Source organism: Hippocampus zosterae, chromosome 11, assembly GCF_025434085.1.
Source record: "Hippocampus zosterae strain Florida chromosome 11, ASM2543408v3, whole genome shotgun sequence".
NCBI lineage: Eukaryota > Metazoa > Chordata > Actinopteri > Syngnathiformes > Syngnathidae > Hippocampus > Hippocampus zosterae.
Genome location: NC_067461.1, coordinates 8420200 through 8437910, shown reverse-complemented (window position 1 = coordinate 8437910; position 17711 = coordinate 8420200). Strand labels below are relative to the sequence as shown.

Below are 17711 nucleotides of genomic sequence, written 5' to 3'. Positions count from 1 at the left end.
TGTCATGATGTGGACTACATGTAAAGGAAACTGTATTAATGTGTAAGATGATGGAGGGCCCCTGCAGCAAAGTGGAGACTGTGGAGAATAATCTTGCCGCTGACTAAGGCAACAAGGTAACATGAGCAAGTGTTTATTTTTGATCATATCTAGCAGGTTATTTTGGAATCAAGTTCATTCCATTCAATCATCCTGTTCGCACTCTTTACAAGCAAGCAGGCACTATTACTGTCTGACTTCTTCACTCCAAGGACAAAGTACGCCAGTGTGAAGCATCATTCAAAGTGGACACGTGTTTTATCTGGCTGGCAAAACTCCAGCACTCCATTTCCTGGCGCCCCCAGACAAGCTAAAGCTTGGACTGGAAACCTCGGTGTGAAATCAAGATGCTTACCGGTGGAGGAGGGTGATCCCGCGTTTCACGTTGACAAAATCCGCACCTTAATCCTCATCGATCACAAGCCCGCTTCTGAAACGAGACAAAGCGAAAAGAGCGACGTGCATCAAGGCGTGTGACAAAACACAATGTGCTTTTCAGTGATAGGCAAACAAGACTGCAGGTTGCGTCGTTTATCGAGATGTAATAAAGCGCCCCTGTCGCGCCTCTGACAGATTGGAGGCGCGCAACAAGGGCTGACAACGTGCACATCTAATCCCTGACAAATATCACACTTAAAACACTTGAAACGACAAACGTCGAGTTGCTATTTTTTTTCTTCCCTTTTTCTCTCCGGTATCGTCGACTTGCCAAAGCAGCTGTCAGTTAAGTCTGCAGGCTTTCATCTTTCCTGCTCGATGAGTAGAACAACGTCTTCCGTCTTTATTGTTAATATTTTGTCAGTCTGTACAGTCCGCGAGGACGACTTAAATACTGTATCTTCACAGGCTAGCGTTTGCCCCGCATTTAATTACAGTTAACAGCTAAATACGCCTCCGTGCTTTATTCACCCCCTCAAATAATGCTTCAGTCCAATTTAATTAGTCATATGCCTTTTAATTAACCAACTATGATCTGATACTGTAATTTCACACTAGTGTATGGAATATAGATGGGGGCACTTAAACACAGAGACAGCCGTGCGCTCATTAGGAACCCTTTTTTGTTGCAATTGTGTTGGCATTTCGGTGTGTTCTCTGTGTTTACGCGCTGACTCTTAGCCACTGAACCGTCACTAAGACGACGTTCCTGTTTGCGCTCGGCCCATTATTGTTACTGCAAGATAAAGATGCTAATTAAGGACAATCATACAGTGAGTAGCGACAATTACTGTTGGTAAATGATCATTTGTTCCTTTTAGGAACGCGCACGGTTGCACAAAGACACTGTTGATTCTCTCTGGAATGAACCCGGGGCGTTTCAAGTAGACCAAACCGTGGAGGTGTGAATATAGCCTGAGCTTGTTTAATTTTTTTTTAAATCACAAAAAAACTGTCAAACAGGGGTGTGGAGACTTGTTATATCCGCTCTAGATGGTTTTCCATTTACTTAGGCATAATCAACATTGACTTTAGAGATAATACCGTTGTCAAATGAAGACTTCAGGAGATTTTAGATGGCTGCAACAAATAAGGGCAGCACGGTGACATAGCGGTTAGCATGTCGATGTCACAGTTCTGATGTTCTGGGTTCAAATCTCAACCAGTTTGCATTTTCTCCCGGTGTTAGCTAATTGTAAGCCATCGGGGATTCTCAAAATGTTGTGGTGTGAACAAACCTTTTCAAAAGGAAATCTCAAGAACAAATTATAAAAGGTAAACAGCTAGCTAGATAGATTAACGGCGACGTAAATTTTACATTGTGTTCTGGTCTAATAAATATGTTAAGTAACCGTTGCTAAGTTGTATTAATATAGACCTTTCTAACCTTGAAACCGTAACATAAAAATGAAAGCACTACAGCTGAAAAGCCATTTGTTCCAAGCACATAAGGTTGGAAATCGTGTAAAAATTAATTATGAACCAATGGTTTAACAATGAAAGCAACCGCCAATGCCTTTCATCAAGTGAGCACACTTTGCAATAATTACAATGCAAACAACACTTGATGCTTACACACACACACACACACACACACACACAAGACCGCACAAGCTGCTGCTGGCATTTCCTTAACAGTCGCACCTGCTCATTTGTCTCTGCTGCTGTTGTGTTTAAACTATCCGTTTTATATAGTACTCATTAATTTTTAAAAAAGTTGTTGAGATAGATCGGTCCGTTTTTTGATCAGATTATTGATCAGTTATTGGCGAGGGGTTTTTCTTCTTTTTTTAATTCGCTGATTGGTGATAGCTTTTGAACTCCTGATCGTGTAAAGCCTAAGTTTAATAATACTTTGGCAAGTCCGAATTTAAAATTGTGCACCCTTAATCATAGTTGTCACAACATGCTGAGGTCTACTTGGAGGGATGCAGCATAGTTAAGAGCAAGAAGAAGAAACAGAGAAGGTCCCCAATTTACTTGTGCTAATTCCAATCATCGCGTGGTTCCCACAGAGCAAAGAGAACATATGACTGTGAGGAATGTCAAATGTTATAAGCGTTTGCATTTCTGCTCTGCGTGTGTTAAGGTAACAGCTGTTTGAAGGTTTAGAATCACTGCAATGTCGACGGTGAATTCCATTCGCCCCTCTATGTAGTTTTGCATTACATATTAAGATTATGCGAGCAGCTTTTTTAAATGGTTAGGTTGAACCTTTTGCTGTTTAAATATAGAATGTTTATTCTTGTTTTAGGCCTGTTCAAGAGTAAACATTACATGCGAATGACAAACACAGAGCGAGACGCATCGCATCTTATTTGGAGAACTGCGTGAGCCGTTTTATTTATTTATTTTTTTATTGACAGTGCGAGAATTAAAGTGCTTGCGGTTTTGTGGTGCGTTTTGCGCCCGTTAACGGCAAGGAAAAATGGCTGCCTTTGGCACCTGCAGACACCATCAGAGAGGCAACAAATGGAAGCATTGATTCGCTTAGTTGCTTATTTACACCCAGGAAGGAGAAGACGAAACAAATTCCCTTGTCGCGCCTTTGTTTCAGCATCACGCCACACAACAGGATGGATGAGAAGCGAGGTGAGGGGGAAGGGGGGGCGGGACCCACACACGCACACACACACACACACACACACGCACACACACACACACACACACACACACACACACACGTGTTACATGTGGATTAATCTCCACTGGGCGTCATCACAGATGCCATTAGACGTAGCAGAAGGCGAGAATCGTGCAGGAAAACGAGAGGCTGCCGTCTAAATAATTTATTCCAAGGCTCATCTTGTCTCACACCACGGGGGGATTTCTGCTTTCAATTTGCCCCGCGTTTTCTTTCCTCGCCGTACTCGAACGGCGGCAACGGATTTGTTGTGATTGGCACGCGGAAGGTCAGCGTTAGCGAGCTAGCGTCGACAGCGTCCTCAGCGGGCTGGTGCGCGGGTCTATCAGCACGCTAGGATGGCGTTGCATATGTGTGTGTACGTGAATGTGTGTGTGTGTGGGGGGGGGGGGGGGCTTTGTTTACTCGAGTGTGTGCTGGCTGACGCTGGAGAATAGGCCTACGGAGCGTAGAGACAGCGGTGTGTGTCGAAGCTTATTAGGCATCTTTCCAAGGACGCGGGAGGCATCAGTCGTTACAGAGGACGCAAAGAAAGAAGAAAAAAAAAACAGGATCGCTAATCATAGTTGGAAGATGTTAGGAGTGGATTGGGGTGAGGAAGAATACCAAACAAGAGGAAGAGGGGAGGGACGAAGTCGGGGACAGGACAGTGAGGCCGCAGGTCATCGGTCAAGATTGCATTAAGAGCTGAAAAACTCTGGACAGTCATATAATGTCACTGCAGGTGACAAAGCCTTGGCGGAGGTTCGCGTTCTCGCGAACTTCCGAAATGTCCTCGCCGACAAGCGTGGCGCCGGCAGCCCTTTGCACCCGCGCACACGGAGGGGAAACTCGGCACCAGCATGACTCAGCACGGAGGAATGCGTCGATGGTTATGTCTGTCGCTCTCCCTCCCTCCTGAAGTGGGCAGGTCTCTTCGCACTCAGTAATTATCAAGGTTATTTTCTCCAGAAGGCCAAATCCCTGTTTATGGGCAGCAGCGTGTGTCACTGGGGCCCGGGCTGCGGACGAGCCTGGCTGGCTTTGCGTTTGCCAGATTGCGCCGTTGTCCCGCTTGAAAAATATTTTCGCTCCCTGCGCGGCGGTCTCGAGCATAATTGTGCTTTGCAAAACCGCCCGAAACAAAAGCTTGGCGCATGGCGAGGAGAAAAGTTAATATTCAAGCACGCCACCCCATAAAAACGTGCCCTTAAATAAACATAGCATGGACTGGATTGGGAAGCGCCATTTATTTATCGCAGACGTGAGGATAAAGGGTTCAACTTTTACGACTTGAGTTCAACGGTGTTGTAAAAACATTTAATAGTTTTCTACTGTTATTGGTTCAATTCAATCTCTTTACCAGAGCCGGACCCTCTGGAGAATTGCGACCTGGGTTTGCTGAGCACATTTCCTTCTGGCAAGCATCGCAGGAGGAAGTGCAACCGAAAAAGTGAAGCAATAAGCTAGGTATTGTAGCCGTTAATTGGAGGCAAACAGAAGGCAACTTTGTCTCCTGAACGCCAGACAGAGGAGACTTGTCCTCCTGTTACAGAGCAAACAAAAGCCCGGAGCGAACTTGACTTGAGCACTAAAGTAAATTTGCATGAAACAAACTGTTGGCCGGGGTCAGCGGTGCAAACATTGCACATGCACGCACGCACACACAAACACAAATGGCTTGCGCCCTTCATAAAGGCTGCTTCCTTTGCGTTTCATCGCACGGGCCGGTCTTTGTTAGTGTGCGGAAATGCCTCCAGAGGGAATGAAAATACTGGCAAGTCCCTGCAACTCATTCTGGAGAAAGAGCGAAAGAGAGAGAGAGAGAGATGCAACTCCTGCAGCTGCAAGTTCTCACACACACACACACACACACACACACACACACACAGATCCGTATGCCAAGTGGCCGTGTAGGTGGAGTGCTCAGGTTACGTACAGAGATAACCGTGTTAACCCAAAGAACATAAACACGGGTGTGTGGTTACAAGGCTGTCAGGGGAAACCAACGCTGGCAGCTCACAATCTAAAGTTGGACTAATGTTGCTATGGTTGCCACTAAATTACAGACGGCGTTTCTGTGCACACCACTACTGCTACAGACTTTTTGGAGTTTTTTTTTGGGGGGGGGGGGGGGGGAGGAATACACTCCGGGTTGCCGTGGATGTGTGAATATGTGTGTGTGTGTGTTTGGGAGATTCCCTTGAAGCAAATGTCATGGAAGGTATAAAGTGAATTGGAAACGGAAGTAGATCAAATTATCCAATCATTATGCAAAAAGTATTTTACGAGAAACCTTTCTCCCTCTCATGAATGGGCATAATCTATTTTTTTTAATTATCTACAAAGAATGATGTGCTGTAAACTGTCTAGCCTGCTGACTAAATGGGTTGCATGAGAAATTGAAATATCCATCAACCACATGTACAGGCCGGGTATGTTTTGCATCGCTTCATTTACTGCTCTAACAGGTTTCTAAAACAAACAAACAAACCAAAAAAAAAAAAAAAGAGTATCCAACAAACACACAACAATGACTCGGGGATCTTCGACACTGGTTAGACGGGTTGCTGCAGAAATGGTATCAGCCACCACCTCCATATTGACAACTTGGGCTTCCTTGGCATTGGTTCGTTAGCGTTAGCTGCCTGAATGGGTTGCTGCCATAACTGGAAAATCCGCCAGGCACACAATGCGGGTACGATTTGGGGATCTTTGGCATTTGCCACTTTGCAACCTAAATGGGTTGTAGTAGAATTCAGAACCACATTTTCACAAATTCATCGCTGATGATGTAATGGTACACACGGCGGACGTGTGTGCGGGATCCGTTCCCCCTCACCGACGGTGTGCATGTGGGTGTCAATGGTCGTTTGTCTCTATGTGAGCCATGCGACTGACCGGCGACCAGTTCAGGGTGGAGCCTGCTGGGATAGGATCCAGCAACTCCATGCGACCCCGTTCAGGATAAGCGGTGTTGAAAATGGACGGGTCCCAAAACATGTCGGTGAAATTTTAATACGCACTCACATCTTTGGAATCTTTGGCACTGGCTAGTTTGCTGCCTAAACGGGTTGCAGTGCAGCCACACCGAAGAGTGAGCCTCAGGTGTTAAACATCACACCCTTGAACTGCCTTTCCAGCACGAAAGCACTGATATTAGTTGCATTGACGCAAAACTGCGGGATCGACGTCATCCCCTTCCATTCCGTTGTCAGTGCCGTTAATAAGGCGGGAAATGCCGACTCTTAAAACAACCGCAAAGCTGTCCTGTGACTGATTTTGATTCCCACTGAAGGAGATTTCTTCAAAAGCCAATGTCGTTAGCTCTTTGGATCGCGGCATGTGCTCCTCACGCATGCTCTTACTCTTTTTAAACATTCCATTACCTCACACTGTGACCATCTTGGCCACAAGCACATGTTTGTGATCTAGGCGACGGCTCTCCAGAAACAGACGATTGCAATCCAACAGTCGATGGCAGGAAGACACTTCAGGCAAAAATGGATTACGGGAGTGCAAAAGAGACACGGTAACATTTGGACAGATTGTTCCGAGTCCAGATGGGCTAATCTGTTACTCCTTTAATTTTCTACACAATAAGTACGCTGCCCGGCTATATTCAAACATTGTACAACGATAAAATAAATGAAAGCTCCAAGCCGGCGTGCGAGCTTTCTGACAAACCGCTGACAAGTTGCACACGGTCTCCCTGAGCAGCCCGACTTTGTGAGTTGACCCGGGAAATGTAAAACACTAAGTTTTCTTTTACCTTCATATTTCATGTCGTTTGTACCTCATTCTACACCCATCCGACAGACTTATCCACCTACCACTGAGTCGTTGAGTGTAAATACCAAATTCTGCTTGCCTTACAATCTATGTCACAAGAACCATCGACTTCGAGACCTCAAACAGTGGTTGGGGGTGTACCTTTACGAAACAGCTGATGGGTGGCTGAGTCTAGAGTAAGTAGTTGTTCGAGAACAACCTTAAATAAAGGCGAAACGAAATAAAATAAAACTGAACATAAAAATTGAGTACTGGTTCCATCGATTCCCAAAATAAATATGGCTATACACAACATGGTGGAGTGACCAAAACATGTTAGAATGCTTGTTATGAATTCTCCATATGTGTTTAAATGTAATGTTACAAAGGGAATTCCTTTACAGCGCATGTTAAGTCTCCACGATAGCGTTCGTCTGCTTTGGCACTACTGATTTGGTAAATTATTTAAACTATTTAATGTATGCGATTGAACATTAGCATCTATGAGCTAAGCTAGCTCCTGCCTGTTTTTTTCCTTTGTTGGAATATTTGAGGGACGGACGGCCACATAGCTGAGGAAACGTGGCAAGTAGAAATTGAGTCACTCGGTGCGACGGACACACCAAGCTAGAACAACAACAAGCGTTTGACCAAAACACTATGACATTTTATATCCTATTTGATATCAAACATCATCTTAAAGGTGACCAAACAGCATCTGACTAGAGCGGATTGGGATGATGAAAGCAACAGTGCAGAGCTGCGTTCCCAAGACAGCTGCTCAAGTTTCTCTCCCCGTCACTGTCAGTGTCACTTGGGCACGCGCATACGCGCGTGCGCGCACACACACACGCACACTCACACACCACCAAACGCAAACACATGGCCCCACGCGCAAACACACACTGCCGATCTTCGTTTTAGCCAGTGACAGCAGGCACCCAGCGATGACATGAGGAACGTCTCTGGCAGACGGCACTAAACAGAAATATCTGCTCTGACAGTCGCTCGTCCACATCCACCACGTGCACGCAGCTGTCACTGAACTCGCCACTCTTCTTTCCAACCTTCCCTTTTAGTCTTTCCTTTTAAGCAGTACGCAGTGTGGACAAAAGGTACTTTTGGGCCTGTCGCTTTCACCCCGTGAGTAAATTCTTTATCGGGTTTGTATATTTTCCAGACAACTTGGGAAAGGTCCGTTTGTGTTCTGTAACTGGAAGAGTTTAACGTGGAAGAATCTTAACTCCATCCCATCAAACAATGTAAAAGCTTGTTGAAAGTTAAAAGTAAGTTACTGTATATGAAGGCCACATACCCCAACACTTTTGTCCAATAACAAGACTTTTAACATACGGCGACACTCGCCTCTATTTTAGAATGTTAGGGCCTTTACTAATTATATATGTTATGGAAACACCAAGCATCACGTGGTAAAGAGACACGTTTAATTTAAGAGGAGACTGAGGAGAGCAAGGGGGAAAAAATCCTCTGTGGAGAAGTTTAGCTAATCGCATGTGTGTTTCTTGTTAGCATTTCTATTTGTACTTGTCATATTCCATGTGGTAAGGAGCGGGGTTTCCACATTTTTCATTAAGAGTTAGTTCATTTTATTTTTTTTTTTTTTTAAACTTTTTTTTCTTGTTTTTAGAGAAAGTTTGTTTCAGAGTTACTACAGTGGATAGCTTACAATGCTATCGGGTTACAGGGTGCGTGAAAGGGTTCATATATGGAGTATTTGTCGAGTGCGAGATAAAAAAGGGTCACTTGGTATTGTGTTAATCAAATCAAATAAGATAAACTGCAATATTCCAATGATTTTTTTTTATCTTCCTTCTACCGTAAATATATAGATTGAAATACATTTCGAATGAAGCCCGAAAGCTCATATATGATATTCATCGCCAATGACAAAAATGAAGCACATTTTCACTTTTAGAATTATAGTTGGTTTGTTGGTTTTACAAACATTAAAACAATCACTTTCATTTTTATTTCATAAACAATGTTTCTTCCCAATTTTAGTTGTAATTATTTTGCTTTTGCAAGTGGAATAAAATAGAGAGCTTAGCAGAGTCATGCATGGTGCGGTGGATTATACAAAATGGAGCCAAATCTACATTGAAGCTATTGTGCTTGTCTGTATTTGGCTGCCGGCCAGCGAGTAGTGTATATGCCGAAGTATGAATCACGACGAATTGGGATGGAGGCCAACTGTTGAGCATGGAGCCAGCACCCACCCCTCCACCCCACCCCCACTTGACCAGCGTTGGCCTTACGCAGGCTTAGCTCCTTACCGCTTTCATCTGGCCGCACTTTTGTTGCCACTTTCTTTCTTCTCACGCGAGAATCTGCTCTTTGCTTGCTCACACTTTCCCGCTCGCTGTCCGCTTAGCACTTTCTCCATCGCGGCAGCCACAGCCGTTCTCAATTAGGAGGGTCAGGGAGAATAACTGGGGCTCCGGTATCTGAAGCTCAGAAGATCAGCGGCGGAAAGGAAACCGCTGCTGTGAGGCGCAGAGCCGCGGAGTACTGTGTGTATGTGTGTGGGTGTGTGCGTATGGGAGCTTGTGTTTGCAGTGTAGAGCGAGTGCGCGGCGCATAAATCTGCTCTGCGTCAACAGGTTGTCAGTGAACTCTGACCTTTATATTTAAAGAGACTTGAAGACGGCTAAACTGCTAACGTTGTGACTGGCGCGATTTGCCACCGGAACGCAACGCATTTCCATTCAAGAGACGGCAAGCTTTATTGTTATTATTTTTTCAAATATATATACAAATTATATAGATATAATTCACACACGCCCACACGGCCTTATCCGCTTTAATTGCTTTGTTTCGACAGTGCCCTACGAGTGGGAAAAGGAACAGCGGGCGGCACTTTACAAGACACATTCGCAGGTGTCACTTTTCAAAATGAGAAACAAGAACTGTGTGAAAATCCAAACACACACACACACACACGTATACGCAACAGGTTTAGACACACTATTCATGACTCAATATTCTACCACACTCGACAACTCAACTGTGAATAACCTGGAATGAATCTTTTTACATTTCTTTCTGTTGACTCCTGGAAAAATATGTCACATTTATATCTACCTGTACGACAGCGGCAACGTACATCCACTCACAAGTGACTTGACCTGCATCTTTTTTTGAGATATCAGCTGCCGTCCAGTCGATTATCTATCTTGAGTTTGCTAGCAAAAATTGGACGAAATGGAGACCGAGAACTCCAAAATGAGCAACAGATAGTGAACATTTCTTCCAAAAAAAAATAAGAGCCCACATGTTAGTAATATGGGCCGTTTACGACCATTCACACCGGTTTATGTTAAAACATAAAACAAAGAGATTTACTCATCTATTTAACCAAAACACGTAACTAGAACGTCTGCTAGCTTCATGCTAACTCGCAAGGCAAAACTAGCATCAATGTTTCAGTAGCTACATTTTTTAAGCAACGGATATTGGAAGAAAAAAGTTGATAGGTAAAATAACAATAAGTACAGATGTATTCTTTATGCTCGGGGAAAAACTATTACTGCAGTTTATTGATTGACTGAGTTGGAAAACTCTTCTGTGTGTATTATGTATGTTTTCTTTCTGATCTAAATGATAATTCAGCGGCATGTGAGACTGTAAAATTGTCGCGCCAACAACTGCCAAGTATAATTTACTCACTTTCAGATTTTCTTTACCTTTAGTATCAGTGGCTGGTATCAGCAGCTTCCACGAGTAGGCAATACCTTAAAAAAAATAAATAAATAAAGGCCGATACCGATACCTGGTATTGGTATTGAAAATTGGTTTGTGATTTGTGAAATGCAATCACATGGGCAATCACTCATATGACAGGCACTGGTAGCCAACGTCACTCGCCACACACGCGTCAGAAAATAAGCTCATCGAAAACAATTTGCACCTCTCGGGAGTGGCGTGCGTCTCGTCGAGTCTCACATCTGTTTGTGGAGCAGCGTGGAGGGTCCTGAATAGCGAGCTCTCCTAATTCATTGCGAGAAAGAGCAATCAAGCTTGCCTTCCGTCAAGCCATTGTGACGCCGGTGCTGGCTGCGCACGTGCTTGATAATCTATGCAAATAGGCCACAGATGGACAAGGATGCATCTAATAGAAGAGCATATGGGCTGCGCTTTCTGAGAAACAATAATTCCTACGTCTCGCCGCGTTCTCTCGTGTCTGTCAGCGTTATAAGCGACTGCGCTTGTGGAATTATTCAAACGAGGGCAGCGAGTTTTCTTTGTTTACGGCCTTGAATGGCGCATCGGAAACGGAGCATTCACAACCGCCGTTTCTCGCCCGACTGCTACAAGTAACCACACACCCTTCCCCCCCGCCCCCCCAAGCCCTCTCACTCGTGCTCTGTGAAATCCCCAGCCGCAGTTTGGAAGAACGTCCCGAAACCATTAATGAGTGTGCGGCGTGACGTGTTGTGATGCACGGCTGCGTATTGCGGCCATTCATCAGGGCCGCCAGACACTTGACAGGCGGACGGCCAACAGGTTGTGTAATCGTATAACACAACCACGTCAGGCCTGCCGCCACTCTGTGTCCCATTCAGGCTTCTAATGTTGTTTTCCTGCAAGTAATTGATGACGCTAGACAGAATGCCGCTGATGGATGACATCACAGAGTTGCCCCCGCCACAGCCTTGCAATGATGGCGGGGTGAGATTCAGATTACTGTGAAACCTTTTAGGTTGAACTCCATCCGGTTGATTGCAGATTTCTTCGCATTTGCAAATATTTTTTCCCATAGGAAATACAGTCATGGAAATAGAAATAATCCGCTTCAGGATCAAACTGTCACCATCATAATATTTGGATGATCTGTACTGGTAGTGTTGAAGACCTGAAGGCATAATGAGAACTGTATTTATTTTTCTCATCTGAAGCTATCATAAATTTTGGCTTGCAAAAAAAGTAAAAATAATAATAAGTTGTCTTGGTGATAAATGTCATGATCTGGCAACGGCAGCACCATTGTCGTCTCTGAGCGAGCCATTTCAACTAATTTTATCCATTTTGTTTGGAACTTGCATGATTATAGTGTTTCAAAGAATGAAATTTAGTGTTCATGTTTTTTTTAATGTTTCAAATGTTCTTGTTTTTTACCCCCCCAAAAAAACATCGATTGAATAATCGTGATTTCACGAATTACCAAAATAATCACTCTAGATATATACCTTTTTTCATAATCAAACAGCCCTAATGATAACCCTCGTTTTGTTTGGAATAAAAGGTTATTCCAAGATACCTTTGTGTGTTCAGTGATGTTTATTTCCAACATTCCACTCTTGAGGCTGCTTGCGCCCCCTTTAATTTGGTTGCCTTGTGTAAAGATCGCCTCATCAATAAATAACATTGGCATCCAAAAGTGTGTTGAGTGGAACGAGACAAATCCGCAACAACACCCTCTCGACTTGCAGGCGACAAAAAGCGCGCATTGAAACTACCTGCCGACACCGAGGAATGTTCCAACTCCCGTGCAGCATGATCGGGGGTAAAATGTGTCCCTTAGGCAAGAGTTAGACATTGTTCTCCACGGCAAATATCCTCACACAACCTGCTCAACTCTGTCTGTCTCTTAAGCTGGAGAAGAGAATACAATGTTCCCTCTCATCCTCCCACTCGCATCGTTTTCTACCTCTGTGAGGCGGCCAGCTTGTGTTTGTGAGAAACGCGCTGCGAGACGACGATAACCACAATGACTATCACAGCGAGGATAAAAATACACCTCCTAGCATCCAAGTCATCTTAGCTTTAGAGCCCCGAGGCAGATTTCCTTGAATTTTGCCTAATTCTATCATTGATACAGATATGTGGACGACCATTCGCTTACCTGGGAAAAATAAAGCATGAGGAGAAACTGATGCAAGAGGATGCAGGCTGAGCTGACTCTCAGAGGGCTTTGATATACTTTTCTTCCACAGTAAACAAAAAAATATTGGAACCCCGGTAAACAAAGAAAATATTGGAAAAGCTCAAGACACTTAAAATGATGAAACTACAGTCCTAGATACCCTAGCTAGCGCCTAAAAAACACGCTTTAATATTTTATTCAAAGTGAATAATAGTAACTACATCCAGCACACCAGAGAGAATTGTTGTTAACAACCCTGCAAAATTTTTATGGTTTAAAAGAAAAATTATATATAACATGAGGCTTGGGTGAACGTGTGACACCATGCCCAACTGAAAATGAATGCTACTTAGGCTAGCATCTTTTTTATGTCTACATACATTACACACATTGATAAATAGATTTACTTTAAGCCTGAAAATATCCCACCGGATGATTACGGGGCTTTCCAAGCAGCGAGAAGAGGCGCTAGCCACCAGCTAGCCTAGCTAGCACACTTCAAAATAGTAATGTAACTGGGAATTGTGCCAAATAGCCGCAGACTCACCCCCTTAAATCTTAATTTTTCATTTTACCAAGACATTTTGGACAATTGTACACTTCTACCTTTGTGGTAGTTAAAGGCCATCAAACACCCTCAGATACATTTGATATGAATATTTCAACTGATAATGTTTTGGCTGAATGTTTGGAGACAGTGTCATATCAAGCAAGAATAACCCAGCCCAGAGAAGTTGGATCTGAGCATGGACGCGGTTCAATTCATCATCCATGACTCACGCTTGGCTTCTTTTCACGGCAAGCAAATAGAAACTATACACCTCTCCTAGAACTCCGCACAAATTTGTCAATTGCTTCAAGATGCAATTTATCAACAACCATTTCCACACAAATTATGAGTTAATGGATTATTATCTTCTTTTTGTCATTCATATCATGTAATCCTTGCCACAATGTCACATTGACATCCTCCCACCTATGTCAAAGTGATCAACAAACGCGGCGGAAAGTCACCCTTTGGACCTCTCTAAATTGTCCGCTACTCAACAGCCCCTCGACAAGGTTGCGTCCTTGTTTTCGAGAACCCTGCATGTTAAATCGCCGCCCGTGTTGAAACGTCCAAAGTGATTTATTTACCAAAAAGGCGTCGCATTCTACCATCGTGCGACACACAAACACACGGACGGCCTCTCCTCCGCCGCCTCACAACGGCCGCAGTGTTCGCATGTCAGCAGTGGGTGCTAACATGAAAAACACACACACACACACATCCAAATAAAGCTACAGGGGAGGAGGTACTCTACAAACGGCAACAGTCTGTAACATGTTTGCGGCCATGATCGGCCCTTTCTAAACAAATTAATCCTGCTGCGCTCTACATTACTCATCCCGAGCAAGCTGTCTGGACCGATTCTGCTTCAGTTGCACACTTGCTTGATGGTGCGAAATGTTATGACGGGCAAAGGGGTCAAAGAATTTTGCGAATATAGAGCGACAGTAACAACAAAAAAAGATGTCGTCTCCCCGCACTTTCATGAGCGTGTCACATTCTGTGGGCTGAGTCGCTCTCTTCATTGCGCCGGGTTTTCAAGTCGCATTGTGTGTGTGTGTGTGTGTGTGTGTGTTAAACCAGCCGCTTTCTATGCTCTGACGTCCGTGTGCTAATCGCTTTGGCTGATCCCCGCTAGTGGCGCATGTGTGTAGGTACTGTGTATGCGTCTGGCTGTATGTGCAAAAGCATCAACGCCTGTGTGCGTGCGTGCTCGTGTATGAGACAGATGTTTCCCGTGTGGTGGTATTGCTCACACACACACACACACACCAAGGAGGATTAACCAGCTCTTTTACTTATTTATTTGCTGCCTGTATCCCACCTACCCCTCGTGCCTCAATCCTCATCCTTAATCCCTAGTAGCAAACGAGACTGCAGGTGGGGCAAAAGTAATATGGCACGATACGACGGGGAACTTTCAAAAATAACTCCGGTGAAGACCGGTAAGGATATTTGTACACGCAGCGGCAACGAGAAATAATGCACAATCAAATAAAGTCCATGTTATGCTCAAAGACGACGAGCATGCAAACAGTGTCGAGGTGTACAATTACTGTAATGTGATTAACATTCCTTCGTGGTCATTCACGATTGGGACAACCTTGAGCAACAGAAATAAAGACAAGAAATAGAAATAATCGAGGGAGGCCTTGCTTATCTCCTCTCCTTAACTTTAGTGAGTGAACCGTTCTCCTATGCCTCATACAGGTGCTTTGATGAGCTTGCGCGATATGAAATTTTTGCAAAGTCTGCAGTGTCTTCAAACTATATAACGGTGATAACTTGAAAATGCGTCCAAATTTTACGTCACCTTATCTGTGTGCACGCATGCCGTTTTAACAGGGAAAAAAAAAAGGAGATGAATCGGCTCCCAATCAGGAGCCAACTCCTTTCGGTCACTTCAAATTATTCTGAGTCAACACAAATACAAGCAGTCCGCGTTCGTGGTTACAGAGATCAAATTATATTTCCTGTTGAGAAACTGAAATCCTGAGCATTTCTACAATTTTAAATTAAAAAATAACGTCTGATTAATTTGAAAATGGATTCGTTGTTGATTAATCGCTGCACATCAAATATTATTAAATGAATACGATCACTCCTGACGCTGCCAGATGACAACATTGAAATGAGCAAAAATAATCCTGTAAGTCCGTCCACGAGACCTGCAGTTTTCACTTGACAAATTTCCTCATCGTGTGACTTACGGTTGTATTATTTTCACTTCACATGTCATGTCAGGTCAATACAGGCGACATAACCACTACTTTGTGCAAAAGAAACAGAAAGACTCCAAAACAATCTAACAGAGCCAAACAAGGCGCATTGTACGGTAGGTGCCTATGATTCATGTGATTCCCCCTCTCTAAAGTTATTCATGTTAACCGCCACCGAGCACAAAAGAAATAAACACAAGTATAAATCATGCACCAATCAGGAAAGTTCCAGTAATGCGATTCTGCAAAATAAAGTGGCCAAGACAGGAGAGCGAGTATTGAATTCAATTCCATTTTTTTTTTTTTTTTTTTTTAAACAGGCCTCGATCACAAAAGGGCTTCAATATTATGGACGTTGTTTAATTTTGGAGCCAGCTATGGGGTTTACCTAATGAAGTATATCATCAGTTAATACTATTCCCCCGTTCAACAGTTTGGATTTATCCACTCAAGAATGGCAAAAATGTGGCATTTTTCGAGGAATAGGCGTCTGTGGCGCATTTCTCCTTGTGTGTACACTGTGCTGACACAGGCCACTGGCTTCTCGGCTGGGATTGACTGGCTGCCCCCCCCCCCACCCACCCCCTCCCGCCTCTCTCTCTCTCTCTATTTTTTTTTGGCCAGAGCCAAACAGGATCCTGCACTGCTCCTCATAAACAGCAGCTGCTCAGTCCCTCCCCGGCTGGCAGCCCAGGAGGGTCCAATCAAAAGCAGCCACATTGCTCCCTCACTTTGCCTTTGCGTGCCAACTCTGCTCAGAGAGTTAGAGGGGGGAAGAAGAAGGCAGGGGGAAAAAAAAAACAGTCAAGATTAAAGATAGAGCAAGAAAGAGGGGGCGGGAGGCAAAAAAAAAGTGTGCACAATCCCTGCCTGTATAAGAATCTTGAGTGATCTCTGACCTTGTCGGTGCTGCCGCTGCACCCACCCTGCCCGGACCCCTCATGTATTCCTCGCGTGGTCCCTCGCCGACCCCTCCTCAAGCGGCCGATCTGAAGGAGAAGAAAATGCCGTTGAATGGGAAGCTCGCTTCAGACAAGAGAACAAAAAAATTAAAAAATAAAAAAATATAAAAAAGCGGCACACCGTTAAAAAATGTATGCGTCGGGAAGCCATCAGGGATTTGCCTATACGGACCCGCATTTGCTCTCGACCTCACAATGACATGGATGTACTGTACATATAGTGTACGTAATGTATATAGCAGTCAAGTCGCTCGCTCCCTCCTTCCCTCCCTCCCTCCCTCCCTGCACAGAGGAACAATGCCCTTCGTAAAGGTTATCGGCAGCCTTGGTCAACCTCATCCCGAGTCCATTACACACCAAATTCAGCGCCTCAGTACGGCGCTTAGCCTCTCCTTGCCGCTCCTTTTACAGGCTGATACGGCATCTGTTACAACAGGCATCATGCAAATGACTTAATTCAATCACCACACAAGCATAAATATGAGCGCATATCATTAGAAGGACAAGACGGATATGGCGCACCCACCCGTTTGGCGACTTTCCCGTTTGGACAATGCTAGCGTTTTCATTTTGCAGATCCGCTCTCAATGGATGATTAGGTTGAGTTTGCCGACGTGCAAAAAGGAACACGGTGAAATTCGTACGTAAGTGTTGCAGCAAAAGATGATGGTTTCAAATAGAGGTCAGAAAAGGCAGTTCAGTTACTAACCCTTTCATGTACCAATAATGATAACGTGTAATCCAATAACATGGTAAAGTGTCCATTGAAGTGACCGTTGTGGCTGAGAGGGTTCAAGAAGGGTTTCAGGACAGGGGTCAGGTTTCAAGACGCAGGCGCCGTTTGAAAGTAGGCAGTCAGGCAAACTCGGGTTGGCAGTCAGAGTTCAATTTATTTTATTTTATTTTATTTTTATATAGCTTTAAGACTGGGTTAGGCTTTCTAGCAAAGCTAAGGTTTCAAAGTAGAATTTTAGGCTTGAATTGGCATTTCAAATGGAGTTATCAAAATGAATTGACTAGTCAACAATTATTTTCACAATGGTGTCATGCTTTCAAGCCATTGTTCCACCTAAAATTGTTCAAATCCTCCGATTTCCGCCTCTCAACAGCAACTATTTCTGCCGTCCTTCAAGAAGGCAGAGTGATTATCCGTTTAATCAAAATGTGATATTTGCAAACATCTGCTTTTACTTTGGAAAACAATGACCCATGCAGTAAAAGAATC

At 44.0% G+C, this 17711-nt stretch overlaps 1 protein-coding gene across 4 annotated transcripts in view; it reads right to left on the bottom strand.

Annotated features, from left to right (window-relative positions):
• Window positions 1-17711, bottom strand: part of zmiz1a (zinc finger, MIZ-type containing 1a) — a 121696-nt gene that overhangs the window by 73533 nt on the left and 30452 nt on the right. For 3 of the 4 annotated variants that reach the window (XM_052079998.1, XM_052079994.1, XM_052079996.1), the window contains exons 2-3: window positions 16424-16513; window positions 395-469 (exon numbers count right to left, since the gene is read on the bottom strand). The gene's annotated coding sequence lies outside the window, so the exon portion shown is untranslated. The remainder of the gene's footprint in view (window positions 1-394; window positions 470-16423; window positions 16514-17711) is intronic. The other variant, XM_052079995.1, reaches the window with a different exon arrangement.